This window comes from Leptodactylus fuscus, chromosome 8 (genome assembly GCF_031893055.1).
Source record: "Leptodactylus fuscus isolate aLepFus1 chromosome 8, aLepFus1.hap2, whole genome shotgun sequence".
Classification (NCBI taxonomy): domain Eukaryota; kingdom Metazoa; phylum Chordata; class Amphibia; order Anura; family Leptodactylidae; genus Leptodactylus; species Leptodactylus fuscus.
In genome coordinates this window covers 29,107,874-29,125,738 of record NC_134272.1, presented here as the reverse complement: position 1 = coordinate 29,125,738, position 17,865 = coordinate 29,107,874, and positions in this window count along the sequence as shown.

Sequence of the window (17,865 nt, the reverse complement as noted above, 5' to 3'; positions counted from 1 at the left end):
ATGAGGCGACCTGAAGCGAGCGCTTCAGGCGGCACTATGCCAGGGCCTCAGGGAGGGCGGCATTTTTTCTTACCTAAGCCAGTCCAGGACAAGCTGTCCTGGACTGGCTTAGTACGGAGCGGTGGATTGGGGAGGCCGCTGAAGCAGTGCTGCTCCAGCAGCCTCCCCTCACACTCAGGCAGAGAGCAGGCCTGCTCTCTGCCTGCGAACGGCGCTAAGCCCCGCCCCCTCACACTCAGGCAGAGAGCAGGCCTGCTCTCATGCCTGTGAACGGCGCTAAGCCCCGCCCCTCCGCTAAGCCCCTCCCCCTCTGCTAAGCCCCTCCCCGGCGGGGGGGGGGCGGCTTTCTCTCGTTCGCTTCAGGCGGCGAGAGGGGCAGGTTCACCCCTGAGTACACGTGACCTGCCTGATCAGCTGTCACCAGAACTAGTACCACTCCAACAGGTGATCTTTCTGGTGCTCTTCTTAGTGATCTTTCTGGTGCTGTTCCTGGTGATCTTTATGGTGATCTTTCTGGTGATCTTCCTGCAGTGAAGTCCATATTCCTGTATATGGGTTAAAAGGGAATACAGGAGAGCCATTTAAATGACCTTTGGAGTAGCCCTGAGACAAACTGCTTTGGTGACACAGTGAATCCACAACCCACTCTCTGTTACAGTGGTATTATTCAGTCTCTATGTGGAAGTAGTTGTATAATTTTACCATTGGTAACTGTAGTCTGTGTAGCAGTTTATATTGAGATATAATGTTGAGTATTATTTTGGCTTTGTATAGTGATATCATTGATATTTGTATGTTCTATTTAGGAATAGTATATTGCAATATTTCATCACTGTATAGTGGTAATATTTGACCCTACATATATATGTGTGTGTGTGTGTATATATATGTGTGTATGTATATATATATATATATATATATATATATATATATATATATATATATATATTTATTTATTATATTTTTTTTTTTTTTTTTTTTTTAAATGAAAGGTTGTGGACCAATCTTTTAAGACCCTAGCAACACATTTGGAAGGTACAATATTTTTGCATTTGGGGCCTTTATGTTTATCTTGACCATACTGCTAAACATAACCCATTATACCAATGCAAATATAACCAATAATACCGCTACATAAGAGAGAAATGATACTTCTACACTATAACCACATATAACCAGCACAGCAGCAAAGTGTTGGGAGTATCCTGGGCAGACTTAGGACAAATGTGAAGAGGATGGTAGATGAAGATCACAACAATTCATTGATCATGGTGCTATTTCTTCTAAGGCAGAAGCCACTGGTATATGGATCTTTGTAAAAGACTGCAAAAAAAATTATAATATGGTGCTTTTGGCCTGACTGTGGGCACAGCTTCTAGGCCTTCTTTGTTTTCAGACAAAAAAAAAAAAATATATCTATATATATAATATATACAGTATATATATTACACATCTCTAAGTATATTGGGATATTTAACATCCTACAAAACATAGTACAGAACTAAAGCATAACGTGGACAAACAGATCATCGGGTTTATATTTTCTTTCCTTAGGGTAAGTTCACACGTCAGATTGAATCTGACACGCATTTACTAGAGGATCTGCTGGCAAAAATCAGACAAATTGGCCTTTTCCTTAAAATGTTATTATTACTTTAAAGCCATAGATTTTCCAGCCATGACGAGGATAGATAAAGGCAGAATGCAGAATAGACAAAAGGCAGGACAACAGAACTATCATTATGTCATTATTCTTATATTATTGTATACTGTAAAGCGAGGTCTTGTTTTTGAATCAATTTGGCCAATAGATGCCAGGACATATGAAAACTGCAAAATGTCATTTATTTCTAAAAAACCAAAAAGTTTTCATTTTACAAAGAAAATATTTAAAAGCAATTGTGTAGCATTGTCTGATCAGTGTGTCCCTTTAAATATATATATTTGTATAGTAGAAAATGTAATGATATATACCAGATTTTAAAGTGTTGTGAGATATATGCTTAATATTTATTTCTTATTATAAAAGGACAAATGTGTGCTCTGTGTACAGTACTGCAAGGCCGGCGTCAGCAAGTTCCCGGGCCCACAGAGCCTCCGGGGGCTCCCTGGCACTGGCCCGCCCCAGCACTTGCCTGTCCCGATTTCAGCTCATTGGCGCCCTTCAAGAAAGTAAGTCCCAGTCTTACTCTGCCCTCTGGCCTCCGGATTCTGAAAGCGCTAAATTTGTAAAAGCAAAGAAATAGCATCTGCTTTCTATCTAATGCGTTGCATTAAATGGTGTCGTGTGTGTGTGTGAGCTTTAATGTGTATTTGAAGAATCCTTTATAAGAGAGACAAGGAAATATTTCCAAGGTTATTATTCAGTGTCTTTAAAGTCTTATTTATATTCAAGCCCATCTAAAATGATGAAGCGTATTCTGTTTATTGGAATGCATGAATTTCAATATGAAGTGTCCCTGAAATGCATTATTTTTCTTTGAGAAACCTCTTTCACTGTTTAAAGAGCAATAATAATATTATTTCTCCAAAGCTGAGGGATCACATCTATTTTATTTCATTAAAATGAAAAAGCTTTAAAGTGTACTTCCAGATTGAAGGTCTTCATATAGGCTAATAGATTAGGGAAATGCATTTTCTGCAGATACTTTCCTCGCCACATACTCCACAGTTGCTCTTGGAGACAGGGCTCCATGGCAATGTTTGGCCATACAATCCTTCTACTTGTTTTTGTTTTTTTTTCTTTATCAAATTAGATTACAGTGGAATTAACTCCTCTATCTCTGATTGATGTTGATGCTACGGTCTCTCCGAGGGATCTTTCTCCCACATATGGTTCACGTGCCCCAAAATTGGTCCCTTCTGAGAGGCGGTAGAGGGAAAGATTAAGTCCATTTGTCATGTTGAATTGAAGCTATGGCCCAAAACTGTTCCGGTTTGGGCATCCTCTGCTGACTTCTCTCCTAGATGGTTGTGCCTCATCATCTGGTTAATCCAAGCAGCCAAGCTCCTTTGGTGGCGTGAAACCAACCCCCATTCCATCTTCCAGTGGAAGGAAAAGGTTAATCAACTTTACAGGTTTGAGGAGCTCTACAGTTGGGGACTCCCAATTCATTCCGGTTTCTTGTCTACCTGGGAACCTTGGTACCAATACACTTGTAGAGATACCAGATCCCTCACCGCCTACTCCCCAGTTAATGTTTGGGTTCCTTGGGCCTATCTCCTCCACCTTCTTCCATTCTGTACCCTACATACATTCACTTGTTCTAGTCCAGGGGTCCTCAAACTGTGGCCCGCTGACAACGCCGGCAGGCGTGCATTTATAATGAAGCTCCTGGGGAGCTCGGGCCAGGCAATGGAGCACACTTCACTTTACCTATTGGAGGGCACTGCTCCTGATGTCTGTGCGACCTGCTCTGCCTCCGACCCACTGTTTGAAAAGTTTGAGGACCCCTGCTCTAGTCCATATGGACTTGTCTGGGTTTACTCGAAGGCCTACCAATCGCCTTCCCCCTATATCTAACATGGTTCCAAAATGCAACAATAACAAATTGCCTCATAGAGGTATTCCCATGAACAAAATCATATTTAGTTTTATCGATAATTAAAGGGATTGTCCAGGATAAACAAGGTTTTATATATATATATATATATATATGTATATATATATATATATAACGCCTGGGAGTGGCACAAATAAAAAAAACCCCTCATTTATCTGTCCATGGATTTCTGCTATCTCCCAGCACGGTCCAGTCTATTCTGGTGTCTTCTTCTGACAGAAGTCCCTGCCACACGTTGAGTATGAGTATTAAAAAAATGTTGATCCTGGACTAAACCCTTTGACTTGTAAGTTTTAAAGATTTTCTTTAACCATCTTAGTCTGTTGTCTTGATCAGTTGTTAATGAATACGGCTACAAATGCAGGAATGGCACTTGTCAGAAACCCAGCCATGATGTCCTTATTGTGGCCTTATTATTTGGCAAGAACACTACGTGCATGAGAACATAACCTGGCCACAATAAGGATGGCTGGGCTCCAGAGTACAGAGAGTTCCTCAATTTGTGTTCGTATACATTGGCAAACAATTAACACAACAGACTGTCACTTGTAATATGCATTGGAGAAAACTTTTAAAACATTGCAAAATTTTAGGTATTTATATTTGCAAAAATTTTAGGCATTTATATTTGCAAAAATGTTTAAAGGGATTCTATCATTAAAATCACATTTTTTTCTCGATCACACGTAGGAGCAGCCTTAAGAAAGGCTATTCTTCTCCTACCTTTTAGATGTCTTCTCCGAGCAGCTGTTCGGTAGAAAGCCCGGTTTTCGTATGTAAATGAGTTCTCTTGCAGCACTGGGGGCGGTCCCCAGCATTCAAACAGCACTGGGGGTGTCCCCAATGCTGCAAAAGAAATCTCCAGCGCCGCCGCTTCTTCAGGAACGTCCTCTCTGCACATCTTCTTCCAGAGCTGGGTTCAAACTTCTAGGCCTATAACAAATACTAATGAATATTATTAAATATATAAAACAAGAAATGGTAATTGATAATAAATGCTATTCAATATATATACAGGTATAGTATAAAGTAATAATTAATAGAGATGAGCGAGTACTATTCGAAACAGCCGTTTCGAATAGCACGCACCCGTAGGAATGAATGGAAGTGTGGCTGCGTCCATTCATGCCTATTGGTGCATGCTATTCGAAACGGGAGTTTCGAATAGTACTCGCTCATCTCTAATAATTAACAGTAAATACCATTCAATGCATACAGTAAATAGATAATAACTAATTACACATATTATCCAATGCATGTAACCAAAGATAATATATGCAAAGTATTAAAACTATATCAGGTCCAATATGGGAATCTATTCCTGCTAAATAACAGTTAGGGCGGGTTCACACCTGCACCCAGTCTCCGCTTCGTGGGTTTCTGTCTCCTGCCCAAGAAATCCTGACAGGAGATGGAAACCCAGCAGTCAGTGTCTGCCCGTGAGCGCCTGTGAGTATCTTCTAGTCTCCGCGGCGAAACCGCGTCGGGTTAAAAAAAAAAACAGTTTCGCGGCAGAGACCAGAAGACCTTCACGGGCGCTCAAATGAATGGGTTTGAAAAGTGACTGCTGGTTTCCATCTACTGTCCAGTTTCTCGGGCAGAAGACGGAAACCTGCAAAGCGGAGATCGGGTGCAGGTGTGAACCTGCCCTTAGTAACAGGTGTCAGTTACAAATGTGTTAATGCAATGTAGAAACTAGTATATATTAGCGGTGCGAGAATGGCAGCTAGCCTTCAGCCTCAATACTTTTGCAAATATGCAAATCTAAATATGGTTACTTTGGGGGGGGGGGGCTTTAAAGTATAGTTCCAAATATAAATAACTTTTCATACATGAACTGAACAAGTAAAGATAAGAAACTTTTCGAAATATTGTATTAATAAAAAAATTATATTTACATTTATCAGATTTTTTTTCACTTTAAAACCTAATAATCTCTTATCACTAACAGAATCCGTATCCGGGGTGAAGAGAAGCCGGCAGCTTTAAAGACAAACAGTTTTACTTAACCATAGTCTGTGAGTATATGAGTCTATGGAGTGGGTAGGAATTGTGCTGGATAGAATCGGAGGGAGAGCGTTCAAAGTTCTGGTGAAAAGTAGATAAACATAAATGTAGAATGAAGAATTTTTCTATAATAAGATATTACATATATTACAATTTCTTATATTCACTTCTATGATTACGTTATGTTTACGGTTAAGTATCAAGCCATTGTACAGCCTAATGGCTAGGTGAGATCTTACAATTTTGCTATGTGATATTTTCGATGAGAATAACTTTGCAGATAGTTAATTATCATCATTTTACATTCTGCTACTTCTCGTGTACAGGAGAATACCTAATAGGTGTACTTTGTTTACTGTGTGAACATGTGCCAAGGCCCAAATGGAGACAAATTTGACTTTTGTAAGCCACAAATGTAACAAGTGATTTTGTACCTGCATACATTATTTGGGAGACCCAGGAGAACTAGGATAGTGAGGTCACCCCACAAGTCATATTGCTTACAAAAGTAGACACCCAAAGGCAGGGCCGGCTCCAGGATTGTTAGGACGATAGTGCCCTAGTGGGCCCCTTTTGGAGTATCTCATGCACACTGCAGCTAAAAAAGCAATCGAAATTTGGTGGGGGTTTTTTTTTGCTGAGGGAGACCTACTGGAGTGGACTGTAATACAGTCCATTCCATACCAGTAGATACAACTGGCTCAGACATCGGAAAGTAAAGAGTGATTTGCAGCGGACATAATAATAAATCACATTGGCTGTTTCATACTATAGAAATGCTGGGTGACTTTCTCTATGGAGTCTGTATTAATGTTGAGCTGGAACTGGCAAAAAGTCAATAAATCAACAAATATATTCACATGAATATGTATTTATACAAATGGAAACGATTTATTTCATGAATATACATTACACTATCTGTTGCCTTAGCTTGAATATAGCATGAATTTTGGCTCCTAAGCTGCAGAAGGATGCATTACTATTGAAGTGTCTGATGCTTTTTTTCTATTCTAGGTGCTTATTGCTTTTTATTTTTTTCTGACATCACCTTCATGCCTGCTCTTAATTTGATTAAACGCCCCATTTACCACGGACTTCACGCAGCTCCTCTCATGGCTGCTCATCTTTAGCAGGTATTATTTTTTCAGGCAGTTTCTTTCTATCATATTCTATTTGGTCTTATGTCAGCAGTCTCATATGATGTTGTAGAAAGCTAGACATTGCTGGGAGAAGCTTAGACTGCCACACTAAGAGGCAAAAATAAAATTCTGCTATACTATTGACTAGGCATCAGATCTTTACCTACTAGGTGATGAAGTATATGGACACCTGACCGAAAAACTCCTTTAATATTTTGTTGGAGCTTTTCTTGTAGCAGCTTCCGCTGATCCAGGAAGAAATTCCACAAGATCTCACGGTCTGTTTGTGGGAATTTGTGCCCATTCAGCCAAAAGAACATTTGTAAGGTAAGACGCTTATGTTAGATGAGAAGTTCTGGCTTGGAAACGGCCCATCAAGTCATCTCAAAGTTGTTGTGTAGGCCACTCAAGTACCTTCACACCAAACCCGTGACATTAGGTCTTCATGGAATGGCCATGTAACGAACTTCAAACACGAAATCTACCTGTGGCCCCTATAACGTGTTTTACCACCCGTATTGTGCCTTTGAGTGGATGCACCATTGGTCAGAATTAGAGATGAGCGAACAGTGTTCTATCGAACACATGTTCGATCGGATATCAGGGTGTTCGCCATGTTCGAATCGAATTGAACACCACGTGGTAAAGTGCGCCAAAATTCGATTCCCCTCCCACCTTCCCTGGCGCCTTTTTTGCACCAATAACAGCGCAGGGGAGGTGGGACAGGAACTACGACACTGGGGGCATTGAAAAAAATTGGAAAAAGTCATTGGCTGCCGAAATCAGGTGACCTCCATTTTAGACGAATAGTGGATTTCAAATCCGGGTCATATGAGAATGTGAACTTTGTGACTATGAGACAGGGATAGCTGTACAGGCAGGGATAGCTAGGGATAACCTTTATTTAGGGGGGAATGTTATTAAAAATAACTTTTTGGGGCTCTATCGGGTGTGTAATTGTGATTTTTGTGAGATAAACTTTTTCCCATAGGGATGCATTGGCCAGCGCTGATTGGCCGAATTCCGTACTCTGGCCAATCAGTGCTGGCCAATGCATTCTATTAGCTTGATGAAGCAGAGTGTGCACAAGGGTTCAAGCGCACCCTCGGCTCTGATGTAGCAGAGCCGAGGCTGCACAAGGGTTCAAGCGCACCCTCGGCTCTGATGTAGGAGAGCCGAGGGTGCACTTGAACCCTTGTGCACCCTCAGCTCTGCTACATCAGAGCCGAGGGTGCGCTTGAACCCTTGTGCACACTCTGCTTCATCAAGCTAATAGAATGCATTGGCCAGCGCTGATTGGCCAATGTATTCTATTAGCCTGATGAAGTAGAGCTGAATGTGTGTGCTAAGCACACACATTCAGCTCTACTTCATCGGGCTAATACAATGCATTGGCCAGCGCTGATTGGCCAGAGTACGGAACTCGACCAATCAGCGCTGGCTCTGCTGGAGGAGGCGGAGTCTAAGATCGCTCCACACCAGTCTCCATTCAGGTCCGACCTTAGACTCCGCCTCCTCCGGCAGAGCCAGCGCTGATTGGCCGAAGGCTGGCCAATGCATTCCTATGCGAATGCAGAGACTTAGCAGTGCTGAGTCAGTTTTGCTCAACTACACATCTGATGCACACTCGGCACTGCTACATCAGATGTAGCAATCTGATGTAGCAGAGCCGAGGGTGCACTAGAACCCCTGTGCAAACTCAGTTCACGCTAATAGAATGCATTGGCCAGCGCTGATTGGCCAATGCATTCTATTAGCCCGATGAAGTAGAGCTGAATGTGTGTGCTAAGCACACACATTCAGCACTGCTTCATCACGCCAATACAATGCATTAGCCAGTGCTGATTGGCCAGAGTACGGAATTCGGCCAATCAGCGCTGGCTCTGCTGGAGGAGGCGGAGTCTAAGATCGCTCCACACCAGTCTCCATTCAGGTCCGACCTTAGACTCCGCCTCCTCCAGCAGAGCCAGCGCTGATTGGCCGAATTCCGTACTCTGGCCAATCAGCACTGGCTAATGCATTGTATTGGCTTGATGAAGCAGTGCTGAATGTGTGTGCTTAGCACACACATTCAGCTCTACTTCATCGGGCTAATAGAATGCATTGGCCAGCGCTGATTGGCCGAATTCCGTACTCTGGCCAATCAGCACTGGCTAATGCATTGTATTGGCTTGATGAAGCAGTGCTGAATGTGTGTGCTTAGCACACACATTCAGCTCTACTTCATCGGGCTAATAGAATGCATTGGCCAATCAGCGCTGGCCAATGCATTCTATTAGCGTGAACTGAGTTTGCACAGGGGTTCTAGTGCACCCTCGGCTCTGCTACATCAGATTGCTACATCTGATGTAGCAGTGCCGAGTGTGCATCAGATGTGTAGTTGAGCAAAACTGACTCAGCACTGCTAAGTCTGCATTCGCATAGGAATGCATTGGCCAGCCTTCGGCCAATCAGCGCTGGCTCTGCCGGAGGAGGCGGAGTCTAAGGTCGGACCTGAATGGAGACTGGTGTGGAGCTATCTTAGACTCCGCCTCCTCCAGCAGAGCCAGCGCTGATTGGTCGAGTTCCGTACTCTGGCCAATCAGCACTGGCCAATGCATTTCTATGGGGAAAAGTTAGCTTGCGAAAATCGCAAACTGACAGGGATTTCCATGAAATAAAGTGACTTTTATGCCCCCAGACATGCTTCCCCTGCTGTCCCAGTGTCATTCCAGGGTGTTGGTATCATTTCCTGGGGTGTCATAGTGGACTTGGTGACCCTCCAGACACGAATTTGGGTTTCCCCCTTAACGAGTTTATGTTCCCCATAGACTATAATGGGGTTCGAAACCCATTCGAACACTCGAACAGTGAGCGGCTGTTCGAATCGAATTTCGAACCTCGAACATTTTAGTGTTCGCTCATCTCTAGTCAGAATCCCATCTGGCTCAGTTGTACAGTCTGATAACAGTCAGGTAGCGTGTAGTTAATACTAGGTATGGTACTTCTCATTTTGGGGTGTGTACAGTAAAGGGTTAAAAACTACTTCTTAATGATTCTCCCACTTTGATTAGATCTCCTAGAAGTCATAGCTTTCTAGAATGAACTTGGCGCTGTTTGTTACTAAAGGTGTAAGGTAACATCCCAAACCAGTGACTAGCAGACATGTGTACAAGCAAGTTCTATACTATAAGAAGGGGGGAAGTGTATGGAACACTATAAACTGTGAGATATGCTATGCCAGCCAATCAATTGCATGTCTGCTTGAAGTCTCATCAATTGGGATTTGCCTGCACAGTTTGGGGTGTCAGCTAGCTGACATTGGGTTTACCCCAAGCTTGCTTATGTGTGTTGCGTGAGTCAAATACCAATTTTGGGGTGACCACTGCAGGGGCACACACAAGAGTGGCAGGTGATCTCTTCACACACAGTATAATGCCCTCTTAGTGCCCGCACACATTACAATACTCATTATGGGGCTCAGGAAGTGAGAACAATAGTCACCGTCAAATTACTTGACCCAGTAGTAACCAAAAATCACTTCAATTAGTAATGGAATAATTCAATGGTTACTGACATGGCCTGGTAACCATTTAGCCGCCACTCTCCTGATGATCATCATCATTTAGGACAGCGGTGACAGCCAAGGTCAGCAAGGGGCGGTCTTAACCCCTGGACCATTGTAAGTAGACTCCATTGAAAATTGAGATCATAAAGGCATGGCAATTGGTTCTAAAGACCCCAACATTTTACCGTAAAAGTGAAAAAAAAAAAAAAAAAATTTTTTTTAAAGATAGCTAATATAGATATAGGAAATCCTTAGACATACCAGTGACAAAGAGCTGCAGGAAACCGTATATGACTTTCTATGATGTGACAGCGAGTCCTAAAAAGTATACACAGTACACCTAATAAATTACAACTGGGGGCAACACAGTGGCTCAGTGGTTAACAACCTAGCCTTGCAGCGCTGGAGTCCTGGGTTCAAATCCCGCCAGGAACAACATCTGCAAGGAGTTTGTATGTTCTCCCCGTGTTTGTGAGAATTTCCTCCCATACTCCAAAGAAATACTGATAGGAAAAAATGTACATTGTTATCCCTATATGGGCCTCACAATCTACCGTACATAAAAAAAAAAATTACAACTGGTGTGGAGCGGCTTATAATGACATAAGTAATGAGAACTGCAACATGTAGTACTGCACTATACTGTAGAGAGGCGCTACTAGTCAGCAAATCAGTGCATGTACTTCACTAACAAAAGGGTTTTCTCATTGAGACGTCTATGCTGATTTGTTGGAACCTACAGTCTGGTTTCAACTTACAGTGGTCCAGAAAAGACCATTGTATGTGGATCTATTGTATTGTGTGTCCATTGTAACTTGAGGGCCGACTGTTGCTATATATTGAGTGATTATTGCAGTCGGACAACAGGGGGTTCAATTATCCTTAGCTTTTTTCTAGTAGCATTTAGAGTCCGGCACTCAGAGTTCTCCTTCTATAATTGTTATTATGATTACAGTATTCTTTGTTGTCTGTGCTAATAAATGGAAGTCCTCTGCCTACTTATATTCTAGTACCCATCAGCCGCTAAGTATCTAATAGACTCCAGTCATCTTTTAAGAATGAAACTTTCACAAACCTCATAAAATGTAATTCTTGCTGTTAGAGTAATGTGTAATCCCACTGTGTTTGGTACAAGACTGATTTGCCTCTGATTATTTGGGCACAATTATAAAGTACTGGATCTAATAATGCTACCATTTAGAATATCATTTTAAAATACCTGTCTTGTAAGTTATATATTTACTGTATACCTGCTGGCATATATAACTTGGAACTAAAAAAAATACTATTGTAAATTTGGAACAATAGTTTTCTTAAAATCGTATAAAAATGTTATCCAAGCCAATTCACTTTGGATCTAGAAGAATGGCATTTAGGTCACCCTCACTTTTACCATAAGTGGTTGCATTTGTCCCCAGGCCCTGCCAAACGAGATTAATAAAACTATGACGATTATTATAGACTTCGTAGATTGAGGGATGGTATGAGTTTCCTGCATATTGGGTAGGACTGAGTTCCATGTATAATAATATGCAGTATATTCATTAACATATCAAGAACTTTGGTTCCCATGATTGCTTTCCACTTTCTCATTGCATATATTTACAGCTGCCTGTGTGCCACTCTTACAAGGTGTAACATAAGGAGAGAACCACCATTAAGGTGTGTGGAGTCTTATTAAGCCATGAGCGCTCCACTGTGCAAAGGAACATGGGAAGAATATGCAAATCTGACTTCCATGATGTAATTAGGATGTCAGTGCCTCAAGTATGCACACCAAAAGAGGGCGCTGACTGAGAATGTGCAAGTCTATCTTCCATGATGTAATTAGGAAGACAGAGTCTCAGTCAAACAAACCTATAGAGGGCTCTCCCTTTAACATCATGCCGACCTTCTCAGAGGCTTTTGTTTGCAATGATGTTGGGATTATACCAGATACAGTCTTCTCAGCCAAGGACAGCTGTTTTGATGTATTGGGATCTCATCAGAGGACTAAGGTGTAACATAGTGCAGTAAATGCTGTCTTCATGCAAAGCTTATCTATGCTCCTGAGAAACACATCTGCTGCCCAGCATGAGAAATATGATCTTTCCAGGGACAGAGAAGAAAGGGGGAAAGCCAGGGTCAGTGGGGATAAGAGGTATGTGACCTGCAACAGAAAGAGGGGTAGGGGGAAAGGCAGGGTGGAAATGCTCTTGGTTCAACCTCTGCATCAGCAAAGGAGCCCGGTAGGTCAGTGAGTCCAGTCTCTTTAACAACTTCTTTCTACTGTCTATTACACGGCAAGTAATTGCCTAAACTAATTAACCTAATGGCTAAAGAATTCTGAGTGATTGTTAAAGAAGTTGAAACTGTGCCTGCCCTGTACCCATGAAGTGAGGTCAGTAAGTAGTACCAGAATGCACCAGGTTTTGCTTTGTTTCTATACTGTGGCCTCTGACGCTTTAAACATGGACTCAGTGGGCCTTGACAGCTATGTGTTGCGCCTGGTCAACTGCCCATAAGTGCTGCTCCATGTATTGACAGTTTGGAACATTCGAGTAGATTCCAGTTCATGGCGAAGCGATTTATCCATCTCTAGTCCAGGCGATGAATTTTGTTAAAATAAAATATGCTGCTTATTCTCTAAAAAGAAAAAAAATGAGAGGAATGGTAACTACAGTGAAACAAGGCCTCATTATATAGAGAAGTACAGTATATCACAGAGTAGTATATTAGTTGTCCAGAGGTGCCGTGTAGGATCTGTAATCTTGTACCGTATAATGTGGCTGTAAATAGGAATAGCATCTATCCAGACAGAATAGCAGCAGGACCAGTAGCCTGCTAAAAGCACCCTACAGTGCAACCATTTTCCTGCTGCTACAAACATTGCCTAAATTAGTGTTTTAAGATTCTTTGTTCCTTCTTCAGATGCCCAAGTGAGCTTTTGAGTCTTACTGATCAATATCTATTACAGAAATTCATGCAGCAGCAGAGCTCGGTGTGATGGAGGATTGCGCTGATCAGCTAGAAACCGCTTGATGTCATTTTTAGAAATGGTTGTTGCATGAGTGCAAGAGGAGAAATGCAAAGGAAACAAAAGATCATCATCTGAGCCAAGTGAGGCATTGATTTTAGACCTTAAAGGGATATTCTGGTAAGTACAAGTTATGACTCCTGTAGAAAGGGTTATCTAATCAACTGAGACCCCCACCAATCACAAGAATGGGGGGTACTTTGTATCTGAGTAAGATGATAGTAGAGACCGGTGCCTAAGATGCGCTGCTTCTCCATTCATCTCTATGGTACAGTTAAAGGCATAAAATACAGTGCCGACTATCTCAGGCAGTCTGACATAATTGAATGGAGCAGCATCAAGCACACAGCACCCCTGTTCTTGCGATTGGTGGGGGTCTCAGCAGCCAGACCTCCACTGATCACTCATCCCCTATCCTGTAATTTTATTTGTGTACTTGCCTTCACAATGTTATACTTTTGTGGTCTTTTTACAGCTTTTTATTCGTTTTTTTGTATGACTAGTAGGATTTAGTTTTCTATAATTTTAGGGGGAAATACACAAAAAAGCCCCACAGTGCTGTATGCAAAAATACCTGTAGGTGACGTTGGATGGTTATATCACAAACAAGTTTTAGTCGCAATACCATGAAGCCAACTTCAATCACCGTAGAGTTTTATGGTGATCATAGACTGTTTCTCCATAACCTGGTAGGACAACCCTATAGGTATGTTCATATATAGCCAATTTCTTACATAGATATTTGGGCTTATTTCTGCAGCATGTGCATGGAGTTCTGCAAACCTCATTCAGTTATATGAATCAGTTGCTGAAATGTCTGATACAAGAGTTTTTTGTCAACTGCATTCAGGTAGATGAACGTTAATCAGTTTAAGGGCCCCTTCACATGGCGTAAGCGCTCGGCTCATTCCGAGCCGTACACGCGAGCGCTTCTAAACACTTCCCATTCACTTCAATGGGAGCATGCGTAAAGCTTACGCCGTGTGAAGGGGCCCTAATAATGGGGCACTGGCTGCCATCTTTTCTATGTCTCCACCAAACAGAGGTAGAGCAGAATACCAGAATACCATATTCCAAATTTGCTATGGTTGTCTCTCAATTTCTATCCTATTAAATTCATTCTTGTCCCTCCCCAAAATGGGCAGGGTTTACACAAATACGAGGATAAAATAAAAATATAAAAAATATATATGAAACATATGTCATTTTTGTCAATCTTGGTGTATAGAGGAGTCAGAAGGAATACCAGTGGGCCAAATGCATTAGGTATGACCATTTTAAAGGGGTTATCCAGCTTACAAAAATTATCTGCAAACACATCCACAGCAGTGCCACATACACACTGTCTGCTTGTGCAGTCTTTTCTTGACTTTATTTTACTTGAGACTCCTTGTATTGTGAAGTTTATAATCATGTAATGTATGAAAAACATTGTTATCCTTAAAAGCTGAATGCTAGATATAGTTGCTTATGCTTGAAACTGGTATAATGTTATATGATCAGATGGCGCCTGTATCCAAGATGGGTGCAAGAAAAACAAATGCTTGGCTTCCTGCCAGAAGACGGCTCCCCAAGGTTACCACGCAGGATCGGGAGTAGCTGGCTATATATGGAAGTGCTTAAACTTTTTCTGTTTGATTGAGATGTTCCATACCAATCAGGAATGAATATGAAAACTTATGTTGTTGTTATATCACTTCCTTTCTCTGCTACTATTTAACCCCACGTTGATTTAATAAAGTGTGTCAGTGCACTCTCTTCACTGCTAAGAGAGGAGTTAATACCAACATTTTGTTTCTGGTGTCAATACCTCGTCGCTAGCCCTTAGCTCATATCAATTAGAACAACGACAGTTACCCGGGATTATTGGTCAATTAGTCGTAAACACGGCTTTGACCTTATCAGTATCACTGTTATTTACATGCAGTGAATCTTTGAACTACATTTCCCATGATGCACCTGCCTGCTCTCACTCACTGTGTTTGCTGCCCATAGCGGGGAGTTACCATCCAATCGAAACATCACAGCATCATGTGACCTCAGATGTGGGAGTGACTTATTACCTGTGATTTATTGGAGGGGAGAGCAGGGAGATGCATCATGGGAAACATAGTTTGTTCACAAATCTCAAGGGAAAATAAAGTCAAGAAATGGCTGCACAAGGAAACTGTGAATACTTAGTACTTAGATATTTTGGGGAATCTGGATAACCCCTTTAACCCTTGATTTCCACATTTTTGGTTGTGTACTTTGAGAACCCCAATGATGTAATCAATCAAGGTTTCCAATTTGATCAAACAGCCCATAACATGGGCCTTAGAAAGGTCCACGTGGCTGGTTTAGTACCGCCTGGCATTGTCATATTATATTGCAAACAATATTAACGTAGATATATTGTACACTAGCTTTTACCCGCGACTTCGTCTGCGGTGATTTGAGAATTGGGCGGACAGACGTGTGAAATTTTAAAAGTGCTTTAAAAAGTTTGGTGGGCTAGCAAATGTGATTTGATGTGTTATATTGTGTATGTTGTGATACAGACAATGTGATGTGTTATCCAGCCTGTGTACAGGAGTATATATGTATCAGGTACTGTATATAGCAGTGATAGGTAATACATGTAATTATATAGTATATACAGCCTGTGTACAGGAATATATATGTATCAGGTACTGTATATAGCAGTGATAGGAGATACATGTAATTACAATGTGATGTGTTGTATTGTGTATGTAGTGATACAGACAATGTGATGTGTTATATAGTGGAAAGCTATATGTAAATGTGAGTGAGTAGAGTGAGGGCTACTCCTGAGGTGACAGTAAGGAGTGTGCAGGCAGGTTGAGGCAGGAAATGCCAGGCAGTGTGTGTGAGTCTATAGCTGGGGCTAGGAGTCCTGCTTTTGTGAGTCTCCTGCTAGGAAGCCATGTTGTTTAGTGGCACCAAAAGTAGCCTGTGACTCAATCCTGAGGGAAAACTATGTTTGTGGAAAATTGCACACAAATCCGTCCAGGCGTTTTAGCGTGATTGAGGAACAAACATCCAAACTCACAAACATCCAAACACACAAACTTTCACATTTATAATATTAGTAGGATAATGTTTTTTTTTTTATGTTAAGGGTTATTTTGGCCCCAAATCTTGTTTAGAATAGATCAGTATGTAATCTGTGGGCATCCGACGCCCTGGCCCCGATCAGCCTCCGAGAGCCAGGAGCTGCTAGCGGATGGGCAGGACATGCAGATTCACTCCTATTCAAGTAATAGCAGCAGCACAGAAGCCCCATACACTGCACAGCGTTGCTCCCAGGGAAAAAGTAGATTTTTTTAATTTTTTTGCATGCTATTTTTTTTTAATAGCAGGCAACAGCTGATCTGTGCAGGTCCCAGTGTTGGACCCCCACAGATCAGATATTGACTTATCTTTCTACAATAAATATCTTTACACATTCTAAACACAGAAAGCCTACCCAGATGTGCGGTGAAAGGGTTAGCCATGAGTAAAGTGACCCATGACACTTCCTTATTATACACGCCAGCTAAAATGAGTCTCCGTATTCCAGAGAGGAGCCTGTCATTGCTAGCCCGTAATTAACAATGAAATTGATGCTGCAGAGCAGTGAACCGGGGAGGGCTAAAACCAAGCAATGTAACACGGAAATGCACTTAGAAGGGGTCACCGGGAGCCTCTGTGAGTGGGTTTATGTCACAGTAATGAGAGTATCTGCAGCTGTTTACAGCAGAAAACCACTCAATAAACTCAGGCAGTCCTTGAGTTTATTCATTTCACTGTAATGCTGATTATAATGAACATATAACAGAAAAACACACACATACAGCACTCACTGAGGACGTACATGGGGGTAATATCTCCATATGGTGCATTAGATTTCATGTCAAAGTAATAATGGCAATTGCGTAAGTGAGTGGGAGCAGATATTACAAGTTTGTCAATAGAATATCATTTCTTGAGTGCTCTGTTTGTTTTTTGACTTCCGTGGCATATTAATATAATTCTAGTGTATTCCATTAAGCTGTTTAGAGATGTTCCCTGTGTACCGTAGATGACATAAATCTCTGGGTCAGTTTATTTAAGGCTTATGTATACATCTGTATCTGCTGCACCTGTCTAACATCATGTATGAAAAAATCTTGAATACGGAACTTTTGATGGAGAAAATAAAAGACGCACAACAGGCCCCTCTATAGTCAGTGAGGTGCCCTGGCATTTTTTTGGCCGGACGCAAAGTCGGACCTGCAGGACTTTGTGTCCAGCCCCCCCCCCCCCAAAAAAAAACAAAAAACAAACAAAAACCGCTTTCCCTGCGGAGAGGCTGCATACAGACACCAGCGGTTTGCTTTTAAAACCCATTCAAATGAATGGGTTTTAAAACTGACCGCTGGGAAGCCGTCCCCAAGGGCGTAACTACCGCCATAGCAGCGGAGGCAGTTGCCACAGGGCCCGGGACATTAGGGGCCCGGTGACAGCTGCTACCGCTGCTATCATTATACTCGGGGGGTCTTTGCAGACCCCTGAGAATAATGATCGGCGGACCGGGAGAGGTAAGGGAACGTAACAAACACAGTTACTTAC